Consider the following 15,326-nt stretch of genomic DNA (forward strand, 5'->3'; position numbering starts at 1 on the left):
GCCGCGAGCCTCTAATTTTGATCGATTTACAATGCTTGGGCTACTGTAGCGAGAGGATGCTCTCATTTCTCGTGTCAATTTGTGCGATAAGAACCAAACTAATTAATACATTAACCAACGATTTCATTTCTACCCACAAAAAAATGACTGCACCAAATTAGAAACAAAAACTTGGTGAAGCTAGTAGTAGTAATTATTCTGGCAGTCAGTTTCAAAATTGGTGGAACGAAATCTAAATGCATCGCGTAATTGAAAAAAGTGATAAAGCTATTTATATGCGTGCTATGCCGAATCTTAGCGGTACATTGGTATGACCGCGTTACAAACACCCGAGTTCGTGAGCGGACAAAACAGCCTTCGGTGATTGAAGTTATCACGAAGAGACGCTTTAGGTGGCTGGGACACGTATTCCGGATGCCACCAAAGAGTGCGATACTTCGTACCCTTGTGGCACAGCATCAAGGGTTCCGTCGCCGTGGCCGGCCCTCCCTCAGCCTGCAGCGGTGCTATAAGAGCGACCTACGTGCTGCAGGTCTGACATGGCGGGAGGCGCAAGAGTTGGCGATGAATCGAGGGAAGTGGCGCCAACTTGTGCTTGACCTATGTCCCAATGTTGGGACGTGACAGGGTGGAAGAAGAAGAAGATGTTCTGTGAGTAGTAACTAGAACATCATCATTTTTTAAATAGAATTTTAAAAACTATTTTTTTCTCATGAAAAAATGCTCGGCACGTCAGAGTTGAAAAATAATATTTGGGAAATTTTGACACGCGTATATAAAAGGTTCGCCAACCCTGAACTAGGTGCATTTTTTAATGATCCAATATTGAAGATACACCCATTACTATCTTCTATTCAAATTATAACATAAAATCTTTCTTTTACAAACTATTTTGATCGTCAAAATCGTAGGTATTATTAGCTCTTAAGGCACCTCAGTTGAGGCATGGTCTAAAAAGATCGTGGCTAATCGATACGCGGATTGTGCAAATGCCGAACGAAATATAATTTGTCATAAATCTAACATGCGTCCATTTAATGTTCTGTTTATTGTTCTATTAGTAACAATAATAATATATTCATTGAGATGTTTTCTTTTTCAAGTAAACGTTTTTACTTAGATATGAATTTTAATGGGTAGGTTTGTTAATTAACCCAGATGGTGAATGGTATGACTTTCAATCCCATCTTTAAAAAAAATACAATCGTTTTTTGTGGCTTAGACATCTCCGTGATTGGTACGAGTGCAGGTCCACTGAACTACTCAGGGGTGGGGTACATACAGAACTGGTGACACGTGCGATATAAAATGTCACAAAAATTATTTTTATTCTCATGATGTGCTTTGTGGAATATTTCCTAAAGTGTTTTGCGTAACTTGATATTGTCCATTTGCTTATTGTCATATTATTATATCGTTTTTCTTAGCTCGTATTCTTATTGTGTTATAGTGGTTGTTTGCCCGGTACAAATCTTGCAATCGATTTTCTACAATCGAGCTAGACATTTAAACTTTTAGAATATATCAGAACACAGTGCCAATGCATTTTTTTATACTTTCAGCCATCTTTAAGTAGAATTGATTCATTTTCAGCTAATTCTGTTTTGTATGAAAAGTTATTTCGGAAGAAATCCGTAAAAAGTAAAACTATTATTGGTTGCTAAGTGGGTCCTGGTAACTAAAATATCAATTTTAATATATACGTGCGTTACTATGGAAATCGATATGACATTTCCGTATTATTCTTGCTATATCAGTCGTTGTTGAAAACATCCACACAGTTAGTTGTACGCCATGTTATACCTATGCATATATACATCGAAGTCACTGCACCTTCGCCCCGATGGCATCGCGTTTATTAATGCACTTTATATTATGCAGATGTGCATCTGGCTAGATCGCCCCGTAATACGCGATAGCGCCATAAAAGATCGATATGGACTTCCGGCTTATCCACGACTAGACCCCAGCGTCCAATTTAGAATAGGTACCATCCACATGCACGCTTTTAACAACCGGCACCTACGCTCTTTTGCAATAGTAAAACGGCGTTAGTGAGAGTTAGGGATCAATAGATACACAATATCGGACATTACAGTGTCTATATTCCTTATGACAATAATAATAAAATGAATTTCCCGACTCGTTTTCTTCTGGGTATGCTATCAATGCAATCCCTGTCCACCCGAAGAGTGATTGCCCTTTTAAAGCATTTCTTTTTACTTCTTCGTGGTTTCATTATTTACATTTACAATCCGTATATACTGGCAAATATTAATTTTCATGTTCCCACCAATATCACTCGTAACTGTACGGTCTTCAAGATACCTCGTCGCAGGACAGATGTTATGTTTCATGATGATGTGTATCGTGCGATTAACTTATTTGAGGGCACCATAAAGGTTGATTTATTTTTTATTAACTATAATGTTTGTGGACGTGTTAAATAGGTTAAATTTATAATTGTATATATTATCATGTTTCTTTAATATTTACATAGTCACATGCTGTCTTTTCTACTTTCTTGTTATATTAGTTGTTATTTGTAATTCAGATATTTTTATAATGTTGTATTTATTATGTATTATGGCGCATTGGCTAATAGCTGTAATGCCGTAAAACTCTTTTTCTAAATAAATAAATAAAATAAATAAAAAAGTATGTTTTGTAGACAGGTATTATTAGACGTTATTTGGACAGTGATCATGGATTAAAGATTAAATCAACGAGGTTTGGCTTTTTTCGCTGTGCTCGTGGAGAGTTCTTCAAAAAAATGATATTCGCACATTGTCCACATTCAGTTTGTGCAAACTAGATATAACATTTCATTGGCTGATACTAGTCAGTCGATCAATGGTGAAGGGTGGAGGTAGGCTGTTAAGATCCGACATAAATAATGCACACTAAACTTTGTCAGTCAAACGTATTTGTTTTCATTGAACTGATACTGTAATATGTAGATAGTGTTTGTTAGTTTTTAAAATTCAATGAAAACCCTGCTTAATACAAGCCATAGTAGACAATAATCAAAAAATGTTCGTTTATCCATACATCTAATATCATGTCATTAAATCATACATTCTCTTGGATATTTCAAAGATAGAAGAATATTTTTTATCGATTATGGTTTGGTTTAGGCAGGGTTTAACACAAACACCATGTGTAGGTAATATGACGTATTCTTAATTCAACAAAAACAAATAAGTATGACTGAAAAGGTGTGCACTATTTTTGTCGGATCGCCATTACCTGAACTATTATAGTTTGGTTTAGGTAGGGTTTAATTGAATTTAAAAAAACTAACCAGCACCATCTGAAAATTGTATTCTTAGTTAATTGAAAACAAACGAATATTACTGAGGAAGTTTAGTGTGCATCATTTATGTACAATATCAATACTCAGACTACGCTTAAAACACGTCATAGGTTCACGTTTCTTTCAGCAAAATCCAATATAGCAAGTATGTAACACATTCAGTAAACTATCATCCACATTTTTACTTTGAGCAACATTCACTGTCAGCTAAACCGGAAGAATCAAATACAAAATAACAACCAACCGTGAAAGTCTTAAACGATGATATTATTTCTGAGTTTACTTGGATTAACCTCATGTTGACTTTGGCGATGTAAAGTGAGCATAGAGACATTGATCTATCCATAAATTGAATTAACGACGTCCACTCTCTTCCATCAGCGCGGTGTTACGGTCGCAATGACCCCGACTGCCTGCCCGTACCTAATAGTGACTTCTAAAATAACTCAATACCGACTGCATCTGACTGTTTTATCGACGATTTTTATGTGTCTCAGTCTGATTGGCCCAAGTGACGGGTGCGCTGTGTTTTATTGGAAGCCAATTTGCAGCGACTCTGTATAATCTGCAGATGGCTCATTTGGCACATTCGACTCGTTTGATTCGCGCCGAACCATTGTCGAAAGTCATTTTCAATCTCGTCGAGATTAATAATATTGCCACCAGGGAATCCAATCCCGGGATCCCGACCAATTTTCGATACCTAAATAACCATTTTATTTTGTCATAAAGAACATCAGAATAATAAATTCGTTCATCGAGCTGGACGCCACTGACGTTCTGGCACGCGAATGGCGTCTAACCGCCAGTGCCACGGACGTGCAGGCAGGCACTTGTTTCTACGCAGAATTTTACGAATGTTATATTTTCTTAAATAAATAAATAAAAACTGTTACTTTCACATTATTATCTATATTATAATATTATTTACTCCATGAAACCTATATATTTCCAAGATTGGACGTAGGTACACAATATTAAAATTAAAATGTCTTAAATAGTATAAATATGAGACAGTTTTGACCGATTTTATGAATGCTATTTGTATTAAGCGTAGGGTGTTCAACCAATGTGTGCTGCCCGTGCTCACGTATGGCTGAGAGACGTGGACCCTCAACACGAGAGATGTCCAAAGACTAAGAGTCGCACAGCGAGGCATGGAGAGGTGTATGTTGGGCATCACGCGAAAGGACCGTAAGAAAAACGAATGGGCTAGGAAGCAGACAGGAGTACGCGATGTAATAGACGTTGCCAAACAGCTGAAATGGAGATGGGCGGGGCACATTGCTCGCCGAAAAGACGCCCGCTGGACAATGCCGCCATCCAATGGTACCCAAGGGGCACGAAACGGCCACAGGGTCGCCCTAAAAGCCGCTGGATTGACGAACTGATAAAGTTCGGCGGAAATACGTGGCAGCGAATGACACAGGACCGAGAGAGTTGGAAGAAGCTTGGGGAGGCCTTCATCCAGCAGTGGATTTACCCCGGCTGATGATGATGATTTGAATACATAAAAAAATAGTATTAACTATCGAAAAAACGGCAATCCCGGGACCAGTCCCTGGATCCCTGGATCGTCAAGATGTAATCCCTAAATCCCGGGATCAAAATTTTGGTTCAGGATTGGATTTCCTAATTGCCACTTTGTTATTTTTATTATTTTGCTTCGTCTGGTAGGTAGATATTCCACCATTTTCTAATTTACATACAAACTTATTTGTTTTACCGAATATAAAGTGGCGCATGTAGATAACCAAATTTGATTCCAGACCGTTGGAATTCTCAGTTAACTGGGCGCGGACACCGCTTTGCATCCATGCTCTGTCTGCTTGCTAATAGAATCTCCGACTTGCTCATGTGGCGAATTGCAGGGTGCCGATCAGGTCCTCTGGGAGTGGTTGAAAGGGAATAGCTTCTCAAGTCAGTCCGACTTTCAGTTGGTCCAGTCGGACATTGCGACGAGGGAAAAATTCGCAGCCTTCAAAAGATTTGCGGCAGTTTACGGAAAGCGAGAACTTTTCTCATCATGGATTGAAATTTTTCAATTTTCCCATCCAGCTGTGCTCCGCTGTTTTCTCTAGGCTCGCTGCCTATGACATGTATGAAAATGTCGCGTAATTGTTCTTGTCTGTATTGATTTAGCTTTGAGGCTAGTGTGTCCATCTAACTCTAACTACTATCTTACGTGACTTATTGAGTCCTGTGACGTTATACTCATGATGGGCAAGTACTTTGTACTTTTCCCATCGAACCCATCGTTTGTAATCAAATCACGTGACGTAAACGGACTGCGTTAGTATCTACCTGTATATAATGGTACGTGCTGCACATTGCATGCAATGTATGAAATAGGGTTACCATAATTTATGAATTAAATTGAAATGTAAACAAATCGTATTATTATTTCATTACCTACTTATCCAATAACGTATTTACGATAGGTTTCATTTTACATATATGTATTATCGTAATAGTTTGTTCGGTTTCTACCTTGTTCCTTCTTTCCTCGACGTTTCGTTCTCGTTGCAGAGGCCATTATCAAGAGATATGTGTCATGATGTAGGTGTATGAATGGAAACGTCGCTCTAAGAATGCCAAAAGGAATCCAATCGGCTAACAGCAAAAGATGCTCAGAGTAATGTGTCAATCGTTACGACCAGAGATACCCGATCGAATATTGGATTTTGCTGTCAGTGATTGATAATGGCCTTGGCAGCTAGCCCGAAATGTCGAAGAAAGAAGGAAGAAGTATACACGGTGGAAAACCAAAATTCTTTTACGATAAAAAAACATTAGTGTAAGTCTCAAACATTTTATAATATATTATGTATTATTAACCGTTATTTAACATATTTATGATCGTACGTGGTGTGAAAATACACGATATTATGTGATTGTTTGATTCGTAACTACTACACTATAGTGTAATTTGTAATTATTGGGTCTCGGGGCTTGTTGTAGTATTCAAAACTGAAAGATACTTATATATTGTTAGCAAACTGGTGCGGACTAAGAATGCTTTGAATCTGTGTAATAATATTCACTCTTATGAAAATTTACAGTAAGTCAGCCAAAATGATTGAAGGTTTTGACTGATAATCTATACCGTAAGGTCATTTGAATGGATGAACTACTAGACGAAGATTTGTAATTTCTTGACAATTTATGCTAAGTTAAATCATGATAAACGGTATAAGTACAGGCGAACTTTCCCCCAGCTTACTTTTTTTATAGTAAGCAAGAATAAACACAAATTATAATAAAGTATATCTACGGTCGGGACAATAGATCCCTTCGTCCTGTACTAGAGGCGTATGGTGAGGCCGGCTGGTAATCAATTTGCGGCAAAATTTCCACGTTAACATTATATTATATGGGTACGTTAACCAAAGAAAATCCTCCGTGATGCACTGCATTTTTACAACGTTTTTATTAGCTCGTATTCTTATTTGTCCGGTACAAATCTTGTAATCGATTTTTAACTAACTTCCCGACTAGCTAGACTTTGAAACTTTTAGAATATATCAGAACACGATGCCAATGCATTCTTTTAATACTTTTAGTCATCTTTAAGTAGAATTGAATTCATTTTCAGTTAATTCTGTTTTGTATGAAAAGTTATTTCGGAAGAAATCCGTTATTCAATCCACTATTATTGGTTGCTAGGGGTCTGGGGTCCTAGCAACTAATTTATTAATATATACGTGCGTTACTATGGAAATCAATATCTGATGTCAAAATGACATTTCCGTATTATTTCTATCAAGTACAAATTTTTTTGATCGTTTAAGCTAGTCATGTCAAGTTTATATGATTTAACAGAAAATTTAAAAACGTTGTAAGTATTGTTGTTTAATTTGATAAAACGCATTTTTTTGTAGTACTTACGTTCTAAATATATAAAAAGTTCTTTTTATCTTGTAATTATTTTTTATCGCGTCGCTATTTCTCGTAAGTTGTCGGTTATTGTTGGCCTGCTTCATTCAGTTGTATGAGAAAGCCGATTCCCTCCCCCCTCTTTTTATTTAATACTTCTATGGTCCTGTATAACGAAATAAATGAAGTAGCCTGACTAAATTTTTTAAACACTCTTCTGATGAGATAAGTTACAAAGGACAAAATATGCAGCGGACTGATTCCCAGGGAGCTGAGAAACATCCGCTCACTCGCCTTGATGTCATCGTGCCCTTTTCAGTGTGCTATGAGAAATATGACATTTAAAAAAAAAAAAAACAAAAAAAATTACGTCCTTGATCAGATCTATTTAAATCGCAATCACAACACTAGACGTCAGAGTTCCGAGGTCCTGCAGATTCATTATTATTATGGCCACAGCCACAGTCCATACAAAATTATATAAGGTGCTGTGTGAGTGTGCTAATAAATAAACTTTGCCCGGGAATAGGTAGGTACTACATCAAACAAATTTATTGTTCTAAAAATGCGGTATGAATGTAGAATAACAAAACTAAAAAATATAAACAAAGCGTGGTTTTAAAAATACATTTTCGTAGAGCGGCGTGCGGTTGCCCCACAAACACATGCTCGCACGTCTCACTGACAGACCTCCCCGCATCTCGATTCCTTCCCCCTCTCAGCTGCACGACGATTGATTGGTTTTTGATGGCGCTGCGTTGCCATGGCGACTGTTTATGACTTGCTTTTCTCCGAGCCGGTTCTAACCGGTGCAAGTCACTTCGCCAGCCGCCACACCACTATAAATAATAATAATAATACATACGTACATACATACTGTAAGTAGTGTAAGTAGATAAACTTTTTTATAGTAAATTTTAAATAATAATTAGTTCACGACTAGCTATGCTTGGAGTTATTCTGTTATGCAATTAATGGATTAGATTAGAACTTAGGTAGGCACTTATATCAATCCAAAGTAAATACAGCGTGATAAGATTTACATCACATATGTATTATATCGCACCATGGGTACTTTAGTGTAGGTACTCCAAAAGTATAGTTTTGAGATATCAACGTTTGAAGTTACAAATAAATTTTGTAATATTGCGGTAAGTTTAAGAACTTCGTATGAGCTTAATACTTTAGTAGGTATATCAAATCATAGTAATACCAATGCACCATAATACACACACATTGATGCATTACCATGTCACCAAAAATATACATCACATTAATGCTCTACCATAGTATATCTTAACAATATAGTAAAGCCGTCAACTTCTTATAATATTTTCAAAATACTTTAGTGAAGTACCTAAATTACAACGCATTTCACATTTTGTTTGAGTTACTACGTTAACGCAATAAATAAAGCAAAAAATTCTGAATAAAATTGTGCATTATTAACTGCAAAATGAAAATTTTTTGACTTAACATACCAAAGTACTCATGGTGCGATATACATAATAGTTACATATCAGGTATGGTCTAATTTCACGAGCAGATGCCCATACTAACGCCGATCGTCTTGCCCGATCGAAAAATGTCATTGTGAATCTTTCCACTTGTGGACGGGTTACATAAATTCCACAAAACAGATTAATAAATATAATTCCAATAGGCTATATCCCAATACAGTACATTTTGACGCAGGGTTTTGAATGCCAGAGTGTCCTACGAAAATGAACCACCCCATTATAGACGTACATTAGTGTGTATTGCAATCTTCAATACACCAATTTTAAACGAGCGTCAGTGCAAAAACCGAGAGCAGTTGTCAGTATTCTACGTATGACGTATTCTTGACAGGTGTTTAAGTTTATTCCGTAATCTTCCACGCTCAAGATCGGTTGCCTGCTTCCCCTTAGGTATTTTAGTTTCTATTATTTCTTAGTTCCCTGATAAATTCACATTTAAGGCCGATCTAATTATTTATTGTGATCGAGAATAACTACTCTTGAGAATTAAAAACTTGTTAGTCGTTACTCGAGATTTTTTATGAAATTTGTAGAGAAGTAAAATGGTAACGAGATTCTCGATAATTCGAGAAATTTTCACCATGTCAAAAATAAACGATAGAGGGTGATGAGGGTGAATACCACATACCAACTTATTTTGATTTCCAAGTAGTTGAATGCATGTCTTTTTACTTGCATTCGGTCTGAATATTTCTATCTCCAATTGTGTATGTCCAAAATTTGGTAATATATTTGGTGGATAAAGTATACAATGTTACCTAAGGTAAGGAGAGTTGGAGAAACCTGATCCAGAATTCCGCAATACCTAGATGTACATACCTATTTCAGAATGATCACATCCTCGGAAGAGATACATACATAGTTAATGGGTTCAATAAGAATGTCGAAAATATATTATATAAAAGTATTTTTAGCCTTAATTATGTCGAAAAATCATAAGATATACCACGATTTTAAATTTTCTGTTGAATCATATAAACTTGACAATTATATGCATAAATAAAAACTTTTTATTGTACTTGATAGAAATACTGAATAAATATTATAGAATACTGAAATATCATTTTGACATTTCATATAGATTTCCATAGTCACGCACGTATATATTAATAATTTAGTTGCTAGGACCCCTTTAGCAACTAACAATAATAACTTTCCATACAAAACAGAATTAACTGAAAATGAATTCAATTCTGCTTAAAAATTGCTAAAAGTATTAAAAGAATGCATTGTCGTCGTGTTCTGATATATTCTAAAAGTTTCAAATGTTTGTCTAGTCGGGAAGTTAGTTAAGTATCCTCAATCGCCCAATACAAATCTTGGACGAACAAGAAAAAAAATGTACCAGACACAAGAAAATATCTGTACCGGACAAACAAGAATACGAGCTAATAAAAACGTGATAATAAAAATGAACCGTAAATAGAAATTGTGTCATTAGTTAAAAATACTGGTAAAACCGTTTAATTAGTAGCTGTATGTATTTGTATAGTAAGGTACCAAATTAGTGTAATGTAATGAATGAATAGTGCCATATTATATTGAATCGTAGTGGAAGGACATATTTATTTAAACTTGAAATTTAAACAGAGCAATTGTCGAATTCCCAAGCTCGCGAATGCAAACTGATAAATTGATAATGAATGGTATGTTAAAATAAAAGACTCCATGTAAATCGTTCGGTAAATGCACTCAGTGGAATAGTCGCGAAGACTTTGTTGATAAGCAAAAATTATAAACATATTTTGTTAACGCTTGCATGCTTTCTAAATACCAATCACAATAAAATTATTATGTCAAGGTGTACATACCTACCACACGCTATATTTTAACATTTTTTAGTTTTTAGTTACACATCTCTGGAACGTTTTTAGTGTAGTAATCGAATATGAATGATTTTCATGCACCTAATATCAGGATCGTGCACAGAAAAGTGGTATGTTGCCCATTTCGAAAATTGATCCATGATAATTTATTATCGTTAGGCGGCGGGTAACAAAATCTTGAATGCGCCACTGACTTCTGTATTTTCCCTGCCTACTATGTATGTATAGGTTCTCGCCGGACTACGAATCCCCCCACCCCCATGCACTTTTACATTTTTCACTTTTACACCTTTCATCATACCCATACACTCCGTGCATTGAGTCTATACATGAACACCTGGTTTACAGTTATAACTATGTGTGCTCACTTACGAGTCGTTGCGACCACAGAACAGATTAATAAATATAATTCAGATAGGCTATACCTACCCCCCAATACAGTACATTTTGAATGAATATGAAAATGAATTCAATTCTGCTTGAAAATGGCTAAAAGTATTAAAATAATGCATTGTCGTCGTGTTCTGATATATTTATTCTAAAAGTTTCAAATGTGTAGCTAGTCGGGAATTCAATCGTCCAATACAAATCTTGGACAAACAAAAAAAAATGTACTGGACACACAAGAAAAAATCTGTACCGGACAAACAAGAATACGAGATAATAAAAACGTGGTAAAAATGAAGAAGAATATAGTAAAAAAATAATATAAGGTTTTTTACCATGTTTTGACCAAACAACTACTGTGATAGTTGACGTTTACATATTATTTATCATTATATTATTATGGTAGAGTTTTGAGCATTTTCAAATGAACTAAGTACAGAGATATCAGGTTAGGTCTAAATGTGAAATAATACTACTACTACATAATATAGTAAGCCAATTTTTACTTTTAACATAATTATCATCATCAGCCGGGGTCAATCCACTGCTGGATGAAGGCCTTACCAAGCTTTCTCCAACTCTCTCGGTCCTGTGTCGTAATAAAATCACCAAAAAGCAGTTATCAGGATGCCCAACGGGCAAACACCATCGTATTTATCGATCAATCTTTATTATTATTCCTAGTTATTGAAAAATGCAGATAACGAAAAAATGATGCAGTTAGGTAAATAATTTTGCTGTCGAAATTTGTATCTGTTCTGAAATGGCGAAAAAATTTCGTAATAGTTAGCATATGCCGGCTAATTGCAATATATGGCGTGACATTGTTTAGTTACGTTTTAGACATGTACCTATACAGTATAAATTTCATCAGATCATCGGAATGCTCGCGACGTAGAAACTTTATTAGCTATCGCAGAGGATAATGAGTAAGTAGTCTAGCTGTTTTGTTTACTTTGGATGTGTTATTTTAAAATTTGTAATTATTTATAGAACCTAAACCGAACAGTATAATATTTTTTTTTTTCTTTATTTGGAAGCAATTGAGCTCTTTTCTGAATGGAAGGCTATTCTGCTTTACAATGGTTTACAAAACTATAAGTACATACATTTTTTTAACGACAGGCATAAATAGTTACATTATTAATGATACAGAATTACATTTTTGTTACACTATACACTAGACATTTACGTTAAATTTTTGGAGAAATTCATGTACAATTTTCATAACTGAAATATTTGGTTTTGCCAGGAACGAATTAATCGTAAAAGGAGGGTATAATCTGCATTTTCCCAACTTATTCAATAACACTTCTCTCTCCTGGTCATGGGCATCACATTGCCAGACAATGTGGTTAAGATCTTGAGTGGGATGTCCACACTGACACTGAGGGCTATCTACCACTTTAATTTTGTACAATGATTCGTTGAGACTGTGATGACCTGTCCTGCTTCTAGCTATTGTCACTATTACATCTCGCTTTATTTTACAATGTTTACTAAACCAAGTTTTAGGAGATCTACTATAAAAGTTTTGATAGTAGTGTGTTCCCTTTTCTTTCCCAAGATTTTCTAAATATTTACCGTTATTTTCGCTCATTGTTTGTTTAAACTGGGCTTTAAAATCTGTGTATGGAATTCTTATATTTTCTGATGGGTATTTTACAGATTTTTTGCCAATTGATCAGCAATTTCATTGCCATTAATTCCTTTATGTGCTGGAATCCAGTAAACAGTATAATATATTTATATCATATCGTATGTATGCGCCGCCTACCAATGCATCTGTACTTTTTGTAGCCAAACAAACAGACTCTACCTACTTATGCCGGAATAAGAATAACAATATCGCAATGTTATCTCCGCTATCAAAACCCCGCGCCCCCCTCGCCCGTCAAACCAACCATTCACCTTTCGCCCTCCGCCCCGCCACTTCCTGCCACCACCCAACACATAAACAAGTTTTCCTTGCTGCAGTGTTGGTGTGCGTGCGTATCCGTGAGCGTAGAAATCGGGGAGTGCTATGGTGACGTCGTTGCGATTTATTTTTGTAACAACTCTCGTTGTAAATAATATACGTATTTGTAAACACCAGGTTATAAACATGGTATAGTATATAAACAATAAAGATATATATAAATGAACACGGATCTGCAAATTGACCCTTATTAGAATGTACAAAGTGTATTTTTCGAGAAATTTCAACAATACATAGATCCATGGTATCTTTTTACGAAATAGCTGTTTAGTAACACAGACGAGCAATTTTTCTTTTAAAAGATTAAGGGTTAAGTTGATGGTAAAATTCATGATGGTTAATAAAATGTGCTACTTATCACCTTGCATTAATATTCTTTTTACACACTTCATTGATTCGCACTGCTGGTTGAGATTTATCATACAGTAGCACCGAAGTTACGTTTGTGTTTGTGTAATGTTACAATCAGTCAATGGTGTGCGGTGAGGATGGAAAAGTAGCTATGTGATGTGAAAAAGGTATAGTTGATAAAATTTCATGTTATAATTATTTTTAATGGTAAAATCGTACGGAGTGGAGAGCAATAAGGGTTTATTTAGTTTATATAAGTTAGATTTATATATCATTGTAATCGATCGGAAGTACCTATACAATGTCAAAATAAATATTTTGTTTCGCTTTTTAAATTGCGCGTACCGAAAATTACTCTTGACCTTTGAAACACGTGTCGTAGAAACAATATCAATATCTACATGAAAATATTCTATTCAATATTCTTTGAATGTTACTGATACATACAATACATAATTGTGTTCGGTTTTATAGTAATAACATATAAAATTGTGTTTTATTTGTTTAAAATCAACGAATAATACCGGTTGCGATTAAGATTGGCATACCTACACTGAAAATGTTCGCACTTTACGTTATAGGTATCTACTCATATTAGCTTAGTCGTTGAGTGTGTAGTATTTAGTATCTTCGTTTGGATTTTTTCTTCTTATTGTGCCATCCCCTAGCGGAGATCTTATCTTTGTCGTCTGCTACCCGGAACAGTTCAGTGGAGCTGCACTCGTACCAATCACGGAGGTTCTTAAGCCACGAAATGCGGCGCCGTCCTCTGCTACGCTTCCCATTGATTTTTGTCCTCTCATAATGTGGCCGAGGTACTGTGGTTTTCTCGTTTTGATACTACGTAGAACTTCTCGGTCCTTCCCCATTCGTTTGAGAACTTCAATATTTGTCACCTGGTCAGTGTAAGGAATTTTGAGGATGCGGCCTATACAGCCACATCTCGAAAGCTTCAAGTCTCCGTGATATCTCTTGGCAAGCATTATTAGCATTTTAAAATCTCATTTAATTTCTTTTATATATAAGTACGAATTTTAATTTATTTTATCAATTTTAGTTGATTTTAATACAATAAGTTTATAGTATGCCATTTATATGTTTTTCACATAAAACGAAAAACAGAACGAACACGTTATAAAGTATATATTAGTGGTTATGATTAATATAAAACAATAATGGTGACAAATACAGTAGTAGAAACAGTGTGTCAGTCGAGAAAAACAGATTAATAAATAATGTCTCTTCTACATTTTCAGCTACAGTGTGTAAGCTTGTACGATAAAAAGTGTGTTGAGTAACGCAATGAATAGTATCCATTCTGTTTCAAATAAAGATTTTCTACTTTTTTGAAGCTCAAATAGGTACATATCAATATAATACTCGTAAATAAATAAATCGTCGCGTGGTTTCTTTCTTGCTTATACATATATAACCAACATCTGTGTCCAATAATTCTTATTATTATCCTTATTAACAATGCATGCATAACGGCTGATTTATTCATTGTCTTATTTTCTCTTGTTACAGGTAAACATTGTTTCTGCCATAACGTATCGTGACAATCCCGCTACTATAACACTCGGAAGACCAATACTAGCGTGAGTAAGTTAACTTGAAATACAATGTTAAACTATATTATATTATGATATTCTTCAACGTATAATTTAAGTAACCAAGTCTTGTTAAATTTCAAATATGTCGTCACTAAACGTCACTTTACTATGCGACATAATATGAAGAGTCCTTGCAACAGATATAATAATATTCGATATATAATTTTGCGTGTGTATACTAAAAGGCTACGATATGATTTCTATTCGGCCTAGTGAAGCATTTTGATGAATATAAATAATTTAATTTTAATGTTTTAAAATGATTAAGGTGAAAACGATAATACAGCCCTTTAGTTCTATTATCTTGGAAAGTTTTGCGACAGTGTATGTATTTTTTAACGTTTAAAAACTATCCATGATAAATCTTTTAGTGGTAGTTTAAAATCAGGTAACTCAAATAATGGGAACTGAAATACCTTACAGGTGTGGAGTAACAAACAACCGATCTCGAGTGTGGAA

The 15,326-nt window shown here is 35.2% G+C and overlaps 1 protein-coding gene across 2 annotated transcripts in view; it reads left to right on the forward strand.

Annotated features, from left to right (window-relative positions):
- The window catches only part of Smr (nuclear receptor corepressor smrter), a 436,555-nt gene that overhangs the window by 228,690 nt on the left and 192,539 nt on the right, over nucleotides 1-15,326 (forward strand). The gene's annotated exons all lie outside the window — the stretch shown is intronic.

This window comes from Rhyacophila brunnea, unplaced genomic scaffold (genome assembly GCF_057557595.1).
Source record: "Rhyacophila brunnea isolate RB1 unplaced genomic scaffold, BYU_Rbru_1.0 scaffold_23, whole genome shotgun sequence".
Taxonomy (NCBI): domain Eukaryota; kingdom Metazoa; phylum Arthropoda; class Insecta; order Trichoptera; family Rhyacophilidae; genus Rhyacophila; species Rhyacophila brunnea.